This window comes from Accipiter gentilis, chromosome W (genome assembly GCF_929443795.1).
Source record: "Accipiter gentilis chromosome W, bAccGen1.1, whole genome shotgun sequence".
Taxonomy (NCBI): domain Eukaryota; kingdom Metazoa; phylum Chordata; class Aves; order Accipitriformes; family Accipitridae; genus Astur; species Astur gentilis.
Genome location: NC_064918.1, coordinates 34,464,156 through 34,483,209, shown reverse-complemented (window position 1 = coordinate 34,483,209; position 19,054 = coordinate 34,464,156). Strand labels below are relative to the sequence as shown.

At 44.1% G+C, this 19,054-nt stretch overlaps 1 long non-coding RNA gene across 1 annotated transcript in view; it reads right to left on the bottom strand.

Moving 5' to 3' along the window:
- LOC126035516 (uncharacterized) overlaps window positions 1-18,453 on the bottom strand; it is a 119,417-nt gene extending 100,964 nt beyond the window's left edge. Inside the window, exons 1-2 of the long non-coding RNA XR_007504958.1 lie at window positions 18,290-18,453; window positions 16,125-16,253 (exon numbers count right to left, since the gene is read on the bottom strand). This is a non-coding gene — a long non-coding RNA (uncharacterized LOC126035516). The remainder of the gene's footprint in view (window positions 1-16,124; window positions 16,254-18,289) is intronic.
- Window positions 18,454-19,054: the final 601 nt, after the last annotated feature.

The following is a 19,054-nucleotide window of genomic DNA, read 5'->3' as shown; positions in this document are numbered from 1 at the left end:
TGTCCCACAAGCCCTTTGTTATATTTTCTCCCCCCTGTCCATCTGATGAGGGGGAGTGATAGAGCGGCTTTGGTGGGCACCTGGTGCCCAGCCAGGGTCAACCCACCACAGAGTAATACCAGCCAGCTCATAAACTGGCAGGACTGACTGAGAGATTTTCAAACTAGGATCGGTGGGGCAGGGGATACCATCAGGAAAGTAAGCCAAGGGTTGACATGGCACCACCTAAGGGTGGCAATGCTAATGGGAGCATTTATGCTGCTCCGAGGAGCATTGAGGGTTTAGGAGCACATCTGAAGTGCCTATATACCAACGCACGCAGTATGAGAAACAAACCAGCCAAACTGGAAGAGGAGGTCTACAGAAAACATTTGACTGATACTTGTTGAAGATGGTCATCTGACAAATAGGGATGAAGCAAAGACAGAGGCATTTGATGCTTTTTTTGCCTCAGTCTTTGATAATACTGATAGACCCTGAGCTGCCTGGTCTCCCCATAAACCATGCATTCCCTTTGTCCTCTTATCATGTGACTGAATGACCATAAACAAATGTACCTCCATTGCCTGGTGCCTTTCTGCTTTGATCTAAAATTAAAACTGTAGACCTCTTAAAGCTCCTTTCCTGGAGGCTCTCTCTTGCAGCCATGTGGGAAAGTACATTTTGTTGTAGAAAAAGTTAGTTGAAACTTAGAGCTAGCAGCTTAAACATTAATAATAGCTAGAGCAGACAAAGCTAGAAGCTTAAATATTAATAGTTAGAGTAGACAAAGCCTATAGATCGTGGTATATGAACTGTAACAACCGTATTACAACATGCCGAACAGCTAACTACAGAATTGGCTGAAACCAACCTAAGACAATTTGATATTGTATAAGATGACCAATTAGTAACCGCTTAGTAATGAAACAGCAAACAAATCAAACCAATAAAAAAGCAAGAAGACCCCAGACCTTAATATTACTATTGGTCTGAACTATCGCATGAACTTAGACTGTAAGGGTATAATTGCCCAGGGATTTCTTTATTCGGGGTCCCTTTTCAGAGGCACACGGCTTGAGCTGTAGTGCTATTAATAAAAAGTACTTTCATAAAGGAATCTATCTTTCGGCTTATGTGGAAACCTAGAGCTGAACCCTGTTATGGTGGCTGGTATGCATAATTTCCATAACAATTTCCAAACCAGGAATGCAGCTGATGCCTTTGGACCAAGTTCAATACTGATGCAAAGCAGGCTAGCCTCACAGAAGTCAGTGGAATTCAGCAGTATTAAGCCACTGGTACACAGTCTTCAGGGAGAAGCAACTACAACTAGACCTATTGATAGTATAAAAGATGTAGAAATAAAGTAAAATAATTCCAAGGAATTCCTGGAGGATCTTAACTTCTCTAGCTTCTACCTGCCAGCAGTTCCAATATTATGCTATCAGCCTGAGGCACGGTCTATATTATTCTGGGATAAACAATTTAACTTAGTCTGTAATGTCCCTATTTAATGCAAAGTCACCTTAATATTATGTTCAATAGTATTTTGCTGATATAACTGTCTTAATTTCTACAAAATGTTTTTTCCTGATATCTTAGTTTCTGTTTTTCACTGGACTCATATGGGCTGAACTGCCTCTGGAGAGGTGCCATAGAGATAATAGGTTCAGCATACCACATGTTTTACCACACACAAAACCTGTTTCTGCAAGCCTTTGTGTGCATGTATCTCATATACATCTTTAGTTATTAGATGCATGAAAGTTTTAATTTACTGTTCCTTAAGAGGTAAAAATAATCTCTTGGTGGAAGTGACCTGGTTTTCCTTTTGGGTTCCATCACTATGATTTTACACATTTAAAACATATGCTTTGTGCTTTCTTCTCAATAGTAATGCATTATGACTTATTGCCTATACAAAGCCATAAGTTCTTGTAGTGCTTTGTGGACAGATAGAAAAAGACAGTGCTTTCTATAAAAGTGCTTGATTGCGGCTTCAGGCCACAGTGGAATGTGGGAGCGTAGAGAAGGCATACTTCTGGAGTTCACATAGCAGATTCTCCTATACATTTTTGCAGGTGGGAATATAATCTATCCACAAGCCTGAACAGCTCAGCTGGAAAATACCAGAGATGTCATCCCTACAGGACACCTAGCACCTGACTATAGGGTCACTGGTCTCTGTACTAGGAATGCAAGAAAGTAGATATAGCAAAGGCAAAGTTAATTGAATTCTCTGTTTCTCTATGTCATGATGAAATAGTTATGATTTAACTATAAATAATAAATTTCAGCTGCAAATCATAAAACTTTACAATCTGAACTGCAGTACCTTCTTGTGGAGAAAGTCAGTTATCTGCTACCAAATTGTAGTATTTTATGAAAATCAATTTTTCTCATCTTCATTCTGCAATAGACAAGTCAGATAATTAACAGTTTATTTAAGGATATGTCTTAAGAGCAAATCTGAAAATTCACAATCAGAACTTAGAAGTATACAGCAAACATCAGACAACCAATGCCTGTTAGGTTCTCAAGGAGCTATTATAGGTAATAGTGTGTGACTGCAAAAGCATGAACACTGCTTGTGTTCCCTTGATTGAGTGCCATTTACAAAAAGGTATCTCATTAAATTGTATTCGTCAAATTATGGAAACACCTATAGACCTCATTGAGGTTATATCCCTGTTGTGCTAGCTACCATTGTAAGAGACCTGTGTACCTGAAAACAGCTGACATCCAGAAGCCAAAGAAGGAAGACATCATTATCTTTATCTGATGATAAAAAAACCTCAGACCTGGATAGTCTCCATTCTTTATCCAGAGTTTCACTGGAGGCCTGGAGCTGAGTGAAGAACTTGGAGAAACCAACTCACCTCTCAGCCATACCCCACTCTTCCTGTGCACAAATATGACTGTTTTCAAGAGCGCCATCATCACAACTCTAGGAACAGTATATAAGTTACTGAAATAATATGGTGACTCTAAACCCACTTTAAATAAAAGTGATTTGATTAGCTCTAAAAGAAGGTAGTGATATCATGAACAGGATTGCAACGGACACCGGAGCAGTGCGAGAAGTACCAGCAGCAGCGGCGGCAAGCAGTGGCAAGGGACACACGAGGGATTCATGAGGACAGGGAGAGACTATGACTGAAAAGGGGGCATTCCCCAAGCGATTGAGCCCAGACCTGCTGATTGGACAATCCAGCAAGGGGCAGAGCCAGTACCCAGCAGTGCAGGTGATTTGAACAGGCTAAAACAACCAGCCCAGTTGATTGCAACAGACATATACATATTTCCCAGCAGGCAGGCACGCGGCAAACTTCTGAGCTTCTAGCATCTGGTAGAACCAACACAGACAGAGCTCCTGTCAAAGCATGTGTTCACACAGGCTTCAGTCTGCAGGATGTGTGCAGGGATGTTCTGGAAGATGGAGGGTGATAGCAAGCAAGCCTGTGGGAGGTGTGCCCAGGTAGATGAACTGCTCTGCCTGGTGGCCAAGCTTCAGGAGGAGGTGGGCAGACTGAAGAGCATATGAGAGTCTGAGAAGGAGATTGACCAATGGAGCTGTGCTCTGCCATCTCTGATGCACACAAGCCAACTCATCATGGCCACTACGGAGGCAGGTCCAGGATCTGTTTTGTGGAGGAGGAAGGCAGTCTTACGAGGGAGAGGGATGGGGGAAGCAAGTTACTGCATGGGGTTGTAAGAGGAGCCCCTCCTTACCCTCTCAGCTACCTTTACAGAGTAGGTATGAGGCTCTGGGTATGGTAGACAAAGCACGTGATGAGATAGAAGAGGAGGAACCTGTGCAAGCACTCTCACCAAGGTCAGATCGATCAACTGCTTGCAACTAGGGCTGCGTTAAGACCGGTGCCAAGAAGAAATAACGGCAAGTTATGGTCATAGGTGACTCCCTCCTGAGCGGAATGGAGGCACCCATCTGCAGACCAGACGCTGTTTTAAGGGAAGTTTGCTGCCTCCCCAGGGCCTGAATCAGGGATGTCACCAGACAATTGACGAGCTTAGTACAGCCTTGGGACTATTACCCACTCCTGCTCTTTCACATGGATACTAATGACATTGCAACAAGAAGTCTAAGGTCAATCAGAAGAGATTTCAGAGTCCTGGGAAGAATGTTAAAGGATTCAGGAGCACAGGTAGTGTCTTCCTCAGTCCTCCCAGTAATGGGGAGAGACTTCGGAAGAAACAGATGTGCCCAAGACATCAATACCTGGCTCCAGGATTGGTGCCTCTGCCAGAACATTTGGTTTTATAACCATGGAAAAGTCTTCAAGAGACAAGGTATGCTGGGGCCTGGGGCGATCCACCTGTCCCAATGGGGAAAACGTGTCTTTGCTTATAAGTTGGTGGGACTGATTGAGATGGCTTTAAACTAGGATCAATGGGGGAAGGGGATTCCAACAGGATTGCAGTAGTAAGCCAAGGGTTGGCATGGCACTGCTTGAGGGTGACAATGCTAACAGGACCATTGACACTGCTCCAGGGAGCACGGAGGGCTAAGGAGCACATCTGAAATGCTTGTACACCGATGCACGCAGTATGAGAAACAAACAGGATGAACTGGAAGCATTGGCCAGCTCCCAGAGCTATGATGTCATTGGCATTAGTGAGACTTGGTGGAATGAGTTCCATGACTGGTGTGCTGGGATGGAGGGCTATAGACTGTTCCATAGGGATAGGCAGGGCAGGTGAGGTGAAGGAGTTGCATTGTATGTAAGGGAGAGGTTTGACTGTACAGCCCTTACAGTTAGTGATGATGTGGTTGAGAGCCTCTGGGTGAGGATTTGGGGGATGGAAAACAAAGGAGATGTTAAGGGACTTGAATGCATCCAGAGGAGGGCAACAAAGCTGGTGAAAGGGCTGGAAGGCATGTCCTATGAGGAGTGGCTGAGGACTCTGGGTTTGTCTAGTTTGGAGAAAAGGAGGCTAAGGGGCAACCTCATTGCTTTCTACAGCTTCCTGAGGAGGGGAAGTGGAGAGGGAGGTGCTGATCTCTTCTCCCTGGGATCCAACGACAGGATGCATGGGAATGGTTCAAAGTTGCACCAGGGGAGGTTCAGACTAGACATTAGGAAGCATTTCTTTACCGATAGGGTGGTGAAACACTGTAAGAGGCTTCCTAGAGAGGTGGTCAATGCCCCAAGCCTGTCAGTGTTTGAGGCATTTGGACGATGCCCTTAATACCATGCTTTTGATTTTCTTCAGCCCTGAATTGGTCAGGCAGTTGGACTAGATGATCATTGTAGGTCCCTTCCAACTGAACTGTTCTGTTCTGTTCTGTTCTATTCTACCATTGGCACAAACTATATTTTTATAGAATTATTTAGAGACCAAGGCTCATTTAAGCTATCAGATAATTAGAAAGGATTTTTAATTCAAACTGGCATTTTTTCTCAATGTAAAACAGTATCAGTTCACTATTACCAGCAGCAGATGGTAGCATTCTTCATTCTTATCCATTTGCACTGCACTGTAAAATAAAAATTTATTAACATTATTTTTTGCATGTTCTGAAGCTTCTGGGAGTTTAAGTTCTCTTAGACACAAAATGGTTGATCCTTATGAGTACATTTTCAGCATAAGTACCAAGTGTCTTTGAACTGTAAGAGACCCTATATTATATTTAATAATATAGAACATGTCCTGGTTGCTGAAGATTATAAAAATGTCTGGTGGGCAAGGATTTGGGTTTTGTTTGTAGGGAAGCAGTTGGAGAAAGATCTTTTAATATATAGCAGGAAGACTAAATCTGTGAGCATCTTCTCTTTAGTGCAGACAATCTGCTAGATGTTCAGAAAAAATGCAGTCACAGAACTACTGGAGTCTGGCTGCAACTATATCAACTTGGACGAAGGAAATCCCTCTTTGAGCATAAACTTAGTATAGTTTCTTCTTCGCCATCCAGAGATGGAGCCAGCCTAAGGAGAACATCCAAGGAAAAGGGCCTTTACTCAGGATAAAATACCAGTCACATCAGTCCTCAGAGTTAGTCTCTTGTGACTCTTGAGAGTAACATAACACAGTGGCCCAGCCTCACATAGCTGAATGAGGAACACAATACAGAGGTGGTGATCTTGCTGTTCTCCTAGTCATGGTTCATTCCTGATTCTCCTCACCCCTCTGCACTGCATTGTGTACTTCTCAGCTCTGACAGAGTCCTGGGCCTAGTGACATTTAAACACAGTCTGTTCAGTTGTAAATAGTCTATCATGGTGTTTCATATTTGATATCTTTCTTCTCTGGAATCACTTTCCAGATGTTCCCTACTGTGCTGTATTAAATGCTTATGCCCCTTATTGAGTGTGGGGATGAGGCAGAATTTTTTTTTTTTTTGGTGCAGAAGCAGTAACAGTGACCTCAACAGCATTAAAGGAAAATCACTTCCCTAGTGTGTAGTATGTAACAGTCAGATATGCTGATCTGCTGGTATCACCAATGTAAGAGCAGATGAGATCACTGTTATGACTTTCCATTGAGTGCAAGCTTGATTAAGTCAGGACACATATTCTGTTTGAGTGTCTGTTGGAGATGAAAGTGAAAGCTTTATGGAGCATTGATTTGAATTTTCAACAGCATCACGTGCAGTGTGAAGGTGGAAAGGAACAAAGTCTTATGTTGTAGGGAGTGTGTCTGACTGCAAACTTAACTGTTACTAATCAATTTTTTTTGTTCCTCAGGATGATTTTGACTGGATTTCTTGGAAGACAACTGCATTTTAGGACCTTTTTCTGTAGCATAGCCTAAGATGACAAAATCCCATTGTCGTGGTTTAACCCCAGCCAGCAACTAAGCACCATGCAGCCACTCACTCACTCCCCCCCATCCAGTGGGATGGGGAAGAAAATCAGGAAAAAGAAGTAAAACTTGTGGGTTGAGATAAGAACGGTTTAATAGAACAGAAAAGAAGAAACTAATAATGATAATGATAACACTAATAAAATGACAACAGTAGTAATAAAAGGATTGGAATGTACAAATGATGTGCAGTGCAATTGCTCACCACCCGCTGACTGACACCCAGCTAGTCCCCGAGCGGCGATTCCCCACCCCCACTTCCCAGTTCCTATACTAGATGGGATGTCACATGGTATGGAATACACCGTTGGCCAGTTTGGGTCAGGTGCCCTCGTTGTGTCCTGTGCCAACTTCTTGTGCCCTGGCTGGGCATGAGAAGCTGAAAAAATCCTTGACTTTAGACTAAACACTACTGAGCAACAACTGAAAACATCAGTGTTATCAACATTCTTCTCATACTGAACTCAAAACATAGCACTGTACCAGCTACTAGGAAGACAATTAACTCTATCCCAGCTGAAACCAGGACACCCATTTAGTGAAAGTTAAAAGCCACCCAGAGGGCTCTTCCTCCTTCCTTCTTGCTCCCCCTCACAGGTTCCAAATTAAACTATATTTACTTCCCAGCACCAGTTTAACAAGATCCAAAGATAAGGGGTCAAGCTTGTTAAAGAGCTTTTCCATGGAGCAGCTTTGGTTTATGTATTACATTTGTTCAAATACTTGTTCACACAGTAGCTTTGCCTATTTGCTTTCAGATATTGCTAATACGGTAATTTGAACTGCTTTTGAAAACTTTTACATTTTAACTAAATCTGCAGCATAGCCTGGTTGGAGCTCTTATTTCTCTTTCTAGATATGAGAATATGGTCTCAAATATCAATTTGTCGATGACTATCATTAGAAAAACATTGTGGGTTAAATTCTGAAATAAGAAGTTACATCAAGGATTAATTGGACCCTGCTTTGTCCTCTCCGAATGCAAATGATGTCTTTTCTGTTGCCTTTTTGCATAATAAAACAACTGATATTGTCTCTTGAAAGCACCCCTTACCAGGGCAGCCATTTTTTTTCTTCTATACCCCCGCCACACTAATGAATTCATGCATTCTATACTGACCAGTTCACAAATAGCTGAGAAACACTGACACATGATACATGTAAAATAAAAAAATAGACATGGTCAATACAACTTCCTTGGTCCAGAAAGAATAAGATTCTGGATTGCCACTTAAAAGCTGAAAATTAAAATAGACTTTGTGTAGATAAAGTGAAGGAATAACCTCATTTGAAATTTCTTTATGACTGCCAAGTGTATCTACAATTCAGAAAAGGTTGGGACAATTTGTTTATGGAGGTTTTTTTCTAGACACATAAATTACATTACATCATGGCTAAGTATTGTATGCCTAGTTGTGCGTTGAGATCTACCCTGAGTTATCCAAAACTAGCACCTGAGCGGAATACAAATGCTGGATTAATTGAAAGGTAAGAGAGAATTAAATTATCTTCCCCCCCCCCCCCGCCCAAAATTAAAGGAAATCAGATGGATAACTGGCAAAACATTATCTTTTCCTTTGGAACTCTTGGCTCAGCTCATTTAGTACTTGCCTTTTGACAATTTGCTTACAGGGCTGCCTTATTGCCTTTTTTTACTTTGCACTGAAAGCTTGCAGAGCATGCTGCTTGGCACACTGCCAATAATGCTCCTGACAGTCAGGAAATCCCTGATACACCAGGGTCTGCTTCAGTTATGTCAGAGCTGGTAGTCCCTCCAGCACTTGGCTGATGGTGTGATCTAGCATAACTCCACTGCAGTAATTTTAATTTTATCCCTTCTCTTTTTAATCTTAAGTGTCTCCAGATCTCTGAGCTGAAGGAGAGATGCAGACTTTCCTAGGACTGAAATCAAACACAGACCAAAAGAATCCTTCCTGATTGGTAAGCAATACAATATGGAAAGATGACTGTTTGAGGCTCTTTTGCTCACAAGAGCTTGCCTGGTTACAGCTGAAGACCTAAGAGTTGGCTGCAGTTGTGACAATGACTCTCAAGTGCCACCAAGACATGAACTCCCCTTGTGATAGCATTGACTACTTTAAGTCATTAATTTCTTACCTATGTTTCACTATGGTTGCAGCCTTAATAAGACTGTATCCTGTGGGAGGGACCCCACGCTGGAGCAGGGGAAAAGTATGAGGAGGAAGGAGCAGCAGAGATAAAGTGTTATGAACTGACCACAACCCCCATTCCCCATCCCCCTGTGCCGGTTGGGGGGGTGGAAAAGGTAGAAGAGTTGGGAATGAAGGAATAAAGTTGAGCCTGGGAAGAAGGTGGGGGGAAAGTGTTTTTACTTTTGTCTTTATTTCTCGCTATCCTACTATGTTTTTAATTGGCAAGAAATTAAATTAATCTTCCTCAAGTTGAGTCTGTGCAGGTAATTGGTAAGTGATCTTCCTGTCTTTATCCCAACCCACAAGCTTTTCCATCTTCTTTTCTCCCCCTATCCTGTTGAGGAGGGTGTATTGGTTTTGTTTGGCAAGGTTTTGGTAGCGGGGGGGGGGGGGGTTACAGGGGTGGCTTCTGTAAGAAGCTGCTGGAAGCTTCCCCTGTGTTCGAGAGAGAGCGAGCCCATACTAGCCGGCTCTAAGATGGACCCGCCGCTGGCCAAGGCCGAGCCAATCAGTGATAGTGGTAACGCCTCTGTGATAACATTTTTAAGAAGGAAAAAAAAGTTGGGACGGGGAGAAACTGCCGCCGGAGTGAGGAGTGAGAACATGTAAGAGAAACAAGCCTGCGGACACCAAGGTCAGTGAAGAAGGAGGAGGAGGAGATGCTCCAGGCGCCGGAGCGAAGATTCCCCTGCAGCCCGTGGTGAAGACCCTGGTGAGGCAGGCTGTCCCCCTGCAGTCCAGGGAGGTCCACGGTGGAGCAGATATCCACCTGTAGCCCGTGGAGGACCCCACGCCGGAGCAGGTGGGTTCCTGAAGGAGGCTGTGACCCTGTGGGAACCCCTCGCTGGAGCAGGCTCCTGGCAGGACCTGCGTATCTGTGGAGAGAGGAGCCCACGGAGCAGGTTTTCCGGCAGGACTTGTGACCCCGTGGGGGACCCGCGCTGGAGCAGTGTGCTCCTGAAGGACTGCACACCGTGGAATGGACCCACGGTGGAGCAGTTCGTGAAGAACTGCAGCCCGTGGGAATGGCCCACGTTGGAGGAGTTCGTGGAGGACTGTCTCCCGTGGGTGGGACCCCACGCTGGAGCAGGGGAAGAGTGTGATCAGCCCTCGTCCTGAGGAGGTGAAGCGGCAGAAAATAACGTGTGATGACCATAAACCCCATCCCTGTCCCCCTGTGCCGCTGGGGGGGCTTGGTGGTGAAATCCGGGAGGGTAGTTGTGCCCGGGAAGAAGGGAGGGGTGGTGGGAAGGTGTTCTGAGATTTCATTTTATTTCTCATTACCTTGCTCTGGTTGATTTGTAATAAATTGAATTAATTTTGCAAACTGAGTCTGTTTTGCCCGTGACGGTAATAGTGAATGATCTCTCCTGTCCTTATCTCGACCCGCGAGCCTTTTGTTATATTTTCTCTCCCCTATCCAGCTGAGGATGGGGGAGTGATAGAACGGCTTTGGTGGGCACCTGGTGTTCAGCCAGGGTCAACCCATCACAGAGGGGGAATGAGAGAGCGGCTTGGTGGGCACCTGGTAGCCATCCAAGGTTAACCCACCACAGGGCTGAGACTAATTGGCCTAGGGACTACCTTCACCACACCATCTGACACATGGACCCTCCTGTGTCTTCCACACATAGATGCACATTGTTGCCTACACCATACACATACATAGAATATCTTAATCCCAGGACTGAAAAATACTTTGCTGAGAATATTTTGTGTATATCATGTTAAGGTATGTTAGGAGTAGCCACCACCTGCAGCAGCTCTGGGCCCAGAACTTCCTCCTGCCCAACAGCTGGAGCCCAGCTCAGTGTGCCTAGGGACCCAGAGGTCTCTGCCCCAGGCTGAGGGATGTGGCTGCCACTTTCCCATTTTCAGTTTCAACCTGTAGCAAAGCTGAATATTTATCCCAGAGACATATGCACAGACACATAGATATACACAGGACACTGAGATGGTTGGCTACACAGACTGCCTGTCGTGAATGAGTGGTTTGAGCCACTTAAAGAATCACCGTCAAGGGTATTAGCAGAAGTGATCTAATAAGAGTTTATAAAAGCACGACTTCACAAAGTTCGATGGCAAGGTGTCACAACCTGTACTGGACAGACCAGGGAGGGGTCGTGGTGAGTCTGGAATTCCCTCAGGCTACATTAAGGTGAAACAACACCAAACGATCAGTTAAACATTTTATTCATGGCAGAAGCAGCCTGAACTTGGAAGGCGTAACAGTAGGTGGCGTGGCTTCTCACAACAAGAATTGGCATGAAACAACCTCAGTAAACTGTATAACACATGCTAACCATATATATCAATTCAGGAAATAAGGACAGCCCTCCTATTGAGTCACGAGGTTCAGAGTGGACCCCCTAGCTTTCTAGAAACCTTGGCAGAGAAGAGCCTAGGGGCAGCTAGATCCACTCCTAGTCCCAGACTTGGTCAACGGTCTATGTCTTAAGGGATTATATGTGTATAGCAGCAGTCTGAGGTTCATTCACAGTTTAAGGTGGATCACAAGATTTAGCAGCACTTAATCATTGACTAATTTAACATTTACAAAATTATTAAATAGAATTTACTATAATCACAACAGTGACAATTATAGATTCAAAATGGCAATATTTATACTATACTTGCTATCAGATACCTAGGTCAATTCACACATGCACGCACACAGACACAAAGATATAAACAGAAGTATACCTGTTGAAAATTCCCCTCGAGTTCAGTGAAATATTCACTTCAAATGTCCTGGCATTTGTCAACGGGTGAGGGTTGAGCCACAAGGAGCGAAGGGTTTCAGACCAGGTCCCGTTGCCAGCTTTTGGTGACGGTCCTCCAAACTTTGCAAACTGGAGAGTTTGTGAGCTCTGAGAAGGGGAACCAAAGGAACCTTAGTAGATATAGTAGATATATGAATGTAGATAGGAATTGTTTAATAATTACCTAGCTTATAATGAAGTTAAAGAAGTTTCAATAGAGGTAGACATGGCCCAAGGGGATGAGAAGTGATGTTTAACATTTCCATTGTTGAAGCTGGCTGGGACAAGAGATAGTCCCTGATAAGAAGCAGCAGTTGACCCCAAGAAACAGCCAAGACGGGCCTTGTGATTTGGACAAATGCCGAGGAGCGACTGAGTCTGCACAGGGACAGAAGGTTAAGAGTTCACCGCAAAGAAGACATACAGCCTTCATCTTCACGACCACCAGACAACCACCTGTCGTGGTTTCAGCCCACCCGGTAACAAAGGACCACGCAGCCGCTTGCTCACTCATTTATATACGGAGCATGATGTCACATGGTATGGAATAGCTCCTTGGCTAGTTCAGGTCAGCTGCCCCGGCTATGCCCCCACCTCCCAGGTTCCTGTAAAAATTAACTCTATCCCAGCTGAACGCAGGACATTATCCACCCCTTATTCTATAACATCTACATCATGCCCAGATCTTACATTTTTTCCCAATCAACCACTACTACTTTCCTTGTCTTATATATAAGTATATGGACTCCCCCCCCCGACCTCACACATACACACACACATGGTGTTCCTTTAGCCTATGGGCTATCCCTATAATGTGTCTGTTGGAGCGGTGGAGGAATGCACATAAGTCGACCCAATATGAGTGATAGAAGTGATTCAACTTTATTTGCACGGATAGCTCATATTTATACAGTTTGCGATAATTATGCCTACTAGTCCTAATATGATTGGTACATTGCTAATGTTTATTCATTACTAAAACACACCCACTTGTGGTTTGCAACTATGCGTGTTCCGTAACTTTCTCATGGGAACTTCTTCAAAAGTTACTTATGAAGTTATGCCAAGGTCACACTGTTTTTATTTTTCTCCTGATAATGGCAAGACCAGCTGCTGTTTTTCTCCTGTGTTCTGGTTTCAGCTGGGATAGAGCTAACTGTCTTCCTAGTAGCTGGTACAGTGCTATGTTTTGAGTTCAGCATGCGAAGAATGTTGATAACACTGATGTTTTCAGTTGCTGCTCAGTATTGTTTAGACTATAGTCAAGGATTTTTCAGCTTCTCATGGCCAGCCAGGGCACAAGAAGTTGGCACAGGACACAACCAAGGCACCTGACCCAAACTGGCCAATGGTGTATTCCATACCATGTGATGTCCCATCTAGTTTAGGAACTGGGAAGTGGGGGGGGCAGGGAATCGCTGCTCGGGGACTGGCGGGGTGTCGGTCGGCGGGTGGTGAGCTATTGCCCTGTGCATCATTTGTACATTCCAATCCTTTTATTACTACTGTTGTCATTTTATTAGTGTTATCATTATCATTATAGTTTCTTCTTTTCTGTTCTATTAAACCGTTCTTATCTCAACCCAGAAGTTTTACCTTTTTTTTCCCGATTTCCTCCCCCATCCCACTGGATGGGGGAAGTGAGTGAGCGGCTGCATGGTACTTAGTTGCTGGCTGGAGTTAAACCATGACATCCTGCTATCAGTAAAGCCAGCTATTTTCGCCCAAGGCCTAATCTTGCTGCTCAAACTGACATTCTTTCACACACAACTCTGCTCGCAAAACTTCTCTATAGACCCATGTCCTTTTTCATCAAGCCAATTCCCAACAATTCCCCCTTTTTCTTTTTGTGCGAGTAGAGCTTGGTGTGTCAGCCTTGAGACTCCTCTCATCATCTACTCATACGCAATCCTGACTATTACCCAGATTAATATCAATATACCTAACCATCGTAAGGCATCCTTAATCAATGACATTAGCCATGGTGTTATCCCGCCGAATATTGACTGTAACACCCCATCAAACCAATTAGTTTCTTGCTGGACTTTTTGTGTATGTTTTTTCAGCCAATTTATCTGTTTGTGAACAGATTGATAATGATCACTTAAATTAAAGCAACACATCCCATCAACATCTTTACACCCGTGCCCTCGTGACAACAATAGAAAATACCCAGACCATGAGGACTATGAGGAAAATGAACCATCCATACATTCTTGTGCCATCTTGCTCCACGAACTCAGCCCAGCAATCGGTAGGTGCCAGCTTTCCGTGGGCGTCCCCACAGAGGCAACAATGGCCTTACCGTATACCAGCCTGATGCTCTTTGGAAAATCCCGGTATTTATACATTTGCAGAGGAACGGGTTTTAGCACACATGGCCAGCGGGTGCCAAAAGTCCGCCTCGGTTGCAATCTACGACGCATGTGCTCGCTGGCCACGCGTGCTGCATGAGTCATAGCCATCTTGTCTATTGGTTCATGGGCTTTATGATACAGTTGCGATGCACAGAGAATATTGACCTGTTATGTTAGCCAAGGTGACCTATACATTAGTTTTCGGCTGAGGTAGTATTCATATTGCCACATCATCTATGATGCTCCAGATGATGTTGGTCGTGCAAATCGAACAGGAGTCCGTCGCGGGCCTGTATCTGTGGGAACACAATCAACCTCGTTCCCAGGTTATTAATGGAAATAGACCTTACCCCTAATTTTGGCTTTAACTAACTTTTACATTTACCCCACACTGTCTTCCCGTAATCACACTATGTTTAATCAAATTATGCTTAACACACTTTTTACCTAAAGCAAGTTCTATATACAATAAGGCACGCTGTTATAAAAACCTGTCTGAAGGACTCAGTGTCCACTAGTAATACTCTATTAGTTAGAATCTGTCGGATCAGTGGCTTCAGCACCCGCCGGTGCCGTGCCAGTTGCCATTGGGACAATTCCGGGTCCAGCATCAGTGCGAAGCCATGGCTTGACCGACTTAGCCAGGATCTCCCAGTAAGTTTTACTTCTGCTGATCCACACCATTTCCCGGATTCTGGGTCCTTATACATTACCATGATTCCCGTACTTTGTTGCGTCCTTTCTGCCTGTAAAAGAACATGATGCACTACCATCGGTGTGTCTTTGTGATCACCTGTCAATCTAAGATAATTTAGCACAAATAAGGCTTTGGCCAATCGTTCCTCTGGGAGTAAGGCCTGAGTTCCCCCTTTTTGGTTTTGCAGCATGTTCTTTAGGGTGTGGTTGGCCCATTCGACAATAGCCTGTCCTGTAGGAAGATGTGGAATACCGGTACCATGGTGAATTCCCCACGAGTTACAAAATAGATCAAATCGTGTAGAACCATACGCTGGGCCGTTGTCCATGTTAATTTCTTTAGGCACCCCCAGCACTGCAAAAGAAGCGTGAAGATGTCATTCAATATGTAAGGCTTTTCCTCCAGTTCGTGCCGTGGCCCACATGGCAGCAGGATAGGTATCAATACACACATGCACAGAACGCTTTGCACCAAACCACATGACATGGGTGACATCCATTTGCCACAACTGCAATGGCAAAAGACCTCGTGGGTTAACCACACAGCCCAAGCCCAGCCCTTCCTTTTAACAATCAGTGGATGCTTTAACGATACCTTGGGCATCAGTAAGTGGCAAGTCAAATTGCTTTGTTAACATCCTAGCGGGTTGGTGCAAGAACGCATATGATTGAGATCTATAATTAACAAATCCCATTCTTCTGGAAGCATAACTGGAGATGGCAAACCTGGCTGCAGGGCTCCCATACTGTGCATCACTGCATTCACAGCTCTGAGATCATGTAACAGTCTCCATTTCCCACTTTTCTTGGGAATGGTAAATATTGATATATTCCATGGACTAGTAGAAGGAACAACATGTCCCGCTCTCAATTGGTCCTCAACTAACTCTTGTATTTTTAGCAACCTTTCAGAATTTAGCAGCTACTGATCAATCCAAACAGGCTCATCTGTTTTCCAGTTAATTTTCAGAATTGGCTGCCCCTCAGTGACCGCTCCTAAAAAGGATGCGTTACTAACATTGCCTTCATTTGGCTCAATAAATCACGGCCTATGAGACCAAACAATTCAGTTGGGGTAGTCATGACATACAGACACGTCGTAATGTGTTCACCATCAGGGAACACGAATGTAATCAGTAGCTGACTTCCTAAGGTGGCCTGTGTGACCCCTGTACTTGCAATACCAAAATTTGGATTGATCAATGGCCATGATGGAGGCCAAATGCATCGTGAAATAATCGTAACATCAGCTCCTGTATTGATTGTCATCGGTTTCTTGACAATAACTCCATCAGGCCCTTCCAATTGCACTACCTTTTCTGGTTTACCTCTTGTTGTGTCCATGGCAAAGTATACCTGCGGTTTCCCTGTGGAGCCGAATCCACCATCTCCACGTTGTACTTCACCTGGGTTCGGAACACACGACCTGAATGGAACTAATTGTGCTATTCTGGTACCTTTAGGAATAGAAACAGGAGGGATTAAAACATGAATCATAATTTTCACAGTCCCACAATAATCTGCATCAATAAGCCCTGGGAGCACCAGAATTCCTTCTAGAGCTGTTGAAGATGGCCCCATTAAAAATGCACTAAGTCCAAACCCCAATGGTCCCTTTATGTTGACTGTGGTTTCCACATCCACTCCGGAGCTTCCTGCAGTAGCGGATCTGGTGGTTGCGAGGCTGCCTGAGGGCTGGCAGCTCAAGCCCCTTGCATTTGTGTCGTTGCGCGAGGGGCCTTCGCGGTCGGTGTAAAGATTCCCTTCTACCTGTATTCTTGGTGGTATGGTTATCCTTCTTACACTTCTTGCAGCACTTACTGTTAACAGTACCTGTACATTTGCTCCTAATGTGTCCATGTTTGCCACAGTTAGAACACTTGACCAAGGGTGTCTTACCGGCCTTGTGTTTCTTTGTAGCTCCTTGGAGAGCTGTGGCAGCATAGGCTACTTTCTGTGAGTCCACTGATCGATCCATGTATTCTATCATATCAACGACGTCTGCATTTTTCGGCAAATTACACAATGCTTTGAGTGTCTTTTCAGTAGCATTTTCAAAAGCAAGTATTTTTAACATGTTTTCTTTCATGCCCTCGTTCATGTCAGGGTGGTCATAAATTGTATTCTCCTGTTTCACCTGGGTAAAAGCATGGCTGTACATATTGTCTGGTATGGTAAGAAAAGCTTGATACGCCAAGGTCTGTGATAGATGATGAACCTCAGTGATACATTGTAACTGAGCGTTCCCTGATGCGAAGGGTCCGGTACCCATCAGCATCTGCGCGGTTACTCCCCATAGGGGATCTGTTTGTTGTCGTGATGTTGCTTCTTCCCTATCACAGAACGTCTCCCACTGCTGGAAAAACACTAACATTTGGGCGGGTGTCAAAATCAACTGTGCTAGCTGTTTAATATCTTGAGGTATCAGCGTATCAGCAGAAAAAATGAATTGCAGTATTTGGTGAGTTAACGCAGATTTGATTCCGTACTGACTCACAGCATTCCTTAATTTCTCAATGACCTTCCAGTCAAACACCTCCCATTTTTTCTGTCCATTTGATGCAATAACTGGGAATGCTTGGAGCATAGTCCCTTCTATAATGGCATCTTTTATTACTCCCCTCCAATGTCTCTGCCTTTCTTCTGCATTGTCTATTACAAGTGGCTATTACAAGCAGCTCCGCGTCTATCGCGGGTGCGGTTGGTTTCCCCGTCTCTTTTTCGCATTTTCTTTAACAATTCTAACATTGTCTCTTTTTGTTCTATTATTAGAGTAGCCAAATCCTTGTTTGCATTATTTGAATCAGGGTATATGCTAGGTATAATTTGTTCATGTTGAATGGTGGTATCTGGGGGCTGTTTTTTCGTAGGCAGATTTTTACTCACTCCCTGATTCTGTAGGGTTTCCTTTAATCATACGGATAGGGAGGCTTGGGAACTGTCGGATGGCTGATTAATATCAGCAGTCCCAGGGAGTGGAGCAGAAGTCAAGGGCACAAGAGCAGGCGAACAAGCTCCAAAAAGTTTCTCTCACTGCATTATGTTTTCCTCCCCGCTTTTCCCTTTCGCTTGCGGTTGGAGAGAGAGAGCAGCAAAAGCAGACGCAGATGCTTTACGATCTGCTTTCATTTCTTGCAGAGTTGTCTTAATCAATTTCCATAAAGTTGCAAGACCTTTAACTTCTTTAGACCCGTCACTAATTTCATCCCATAGGGAGGTTCCGATAGCATTCCAGGTACTAAGCTCAAAAGCTGTACCCACACTAATTGAAAGGTTTCTGTCCTTGCTTCATTAGTTTTTTAGCTGATTTATCATTGTCAATTACCATATCCCATAATACGTCTCCTAATCTATGCCTTTCACTCTCCTCAAATAATAAATCCAGATTCTTAAAGCATCCCTTAACACGACCTAAAGCAACTAATCCCGAAACTTGCTTAACGCAATGTACCCCCCGCTTTTCTAAAAAGCACTGTAATAATTTTAGGGCTACCTCTTGATCCATTGCCGGCCGGCTTCTCTATTCTCCTTGATACTCCTTGGTGCTTCCTTGATTAAGGCACCTCGGTTAAAAAGTCTTTGCAGCCTTTTTCCAGTAGCCCTCACTGACGGCGAACCCCTTTTGGACGGTCCAGGCACGAGAGTTAACACACCAACCAAGACGATCACTGTTCAGTTAATCTTTTGCCCCCCGGTCTCTGCTACCAGTGCTTCTCAGTGTCCGTCGCTCCAATTCCCCTTTCTTCGGTCCCCGTTCGGGCGCCATTTGTTGGAGCGGCGGAGGAATGCACATAAGTCGACCCAATATGAGTGATAGAAGTGATTCAACTTTATTTGCACGGATAGCTCATATTTATACAGTTTGCGATAATTATGCCTACTAGTCCTAATATGATTGGTACATTGCTAATGTTTATTCATTACTAAAACACACCCACTTGTGATTTGCAACTATGCGTGTTCCGTAACTTTGTCATGGGAACTTCTTCAAAAGTTACTTATGAAGTTATGCCAAGGTCACACAGTTTTTATTTTTCTCCTGATAACGGCAAGGCCAGCTGCTGTTTTTCTCCTGCTATCAGTAAAGCCAGCTATTTTCAGTCAAGGCCTAATCTTGCTGCTCAAACTGACATTCTTTCACACAGAAATCTGCTCGCACAACTTTTCTATAGACCCATGTCCTTTTTCATCAAGCCAATTCCCAACATGTGTCCATCGATTTGGGGGCTCTATCTGTTGTAACAGTTCTTCAGGATAA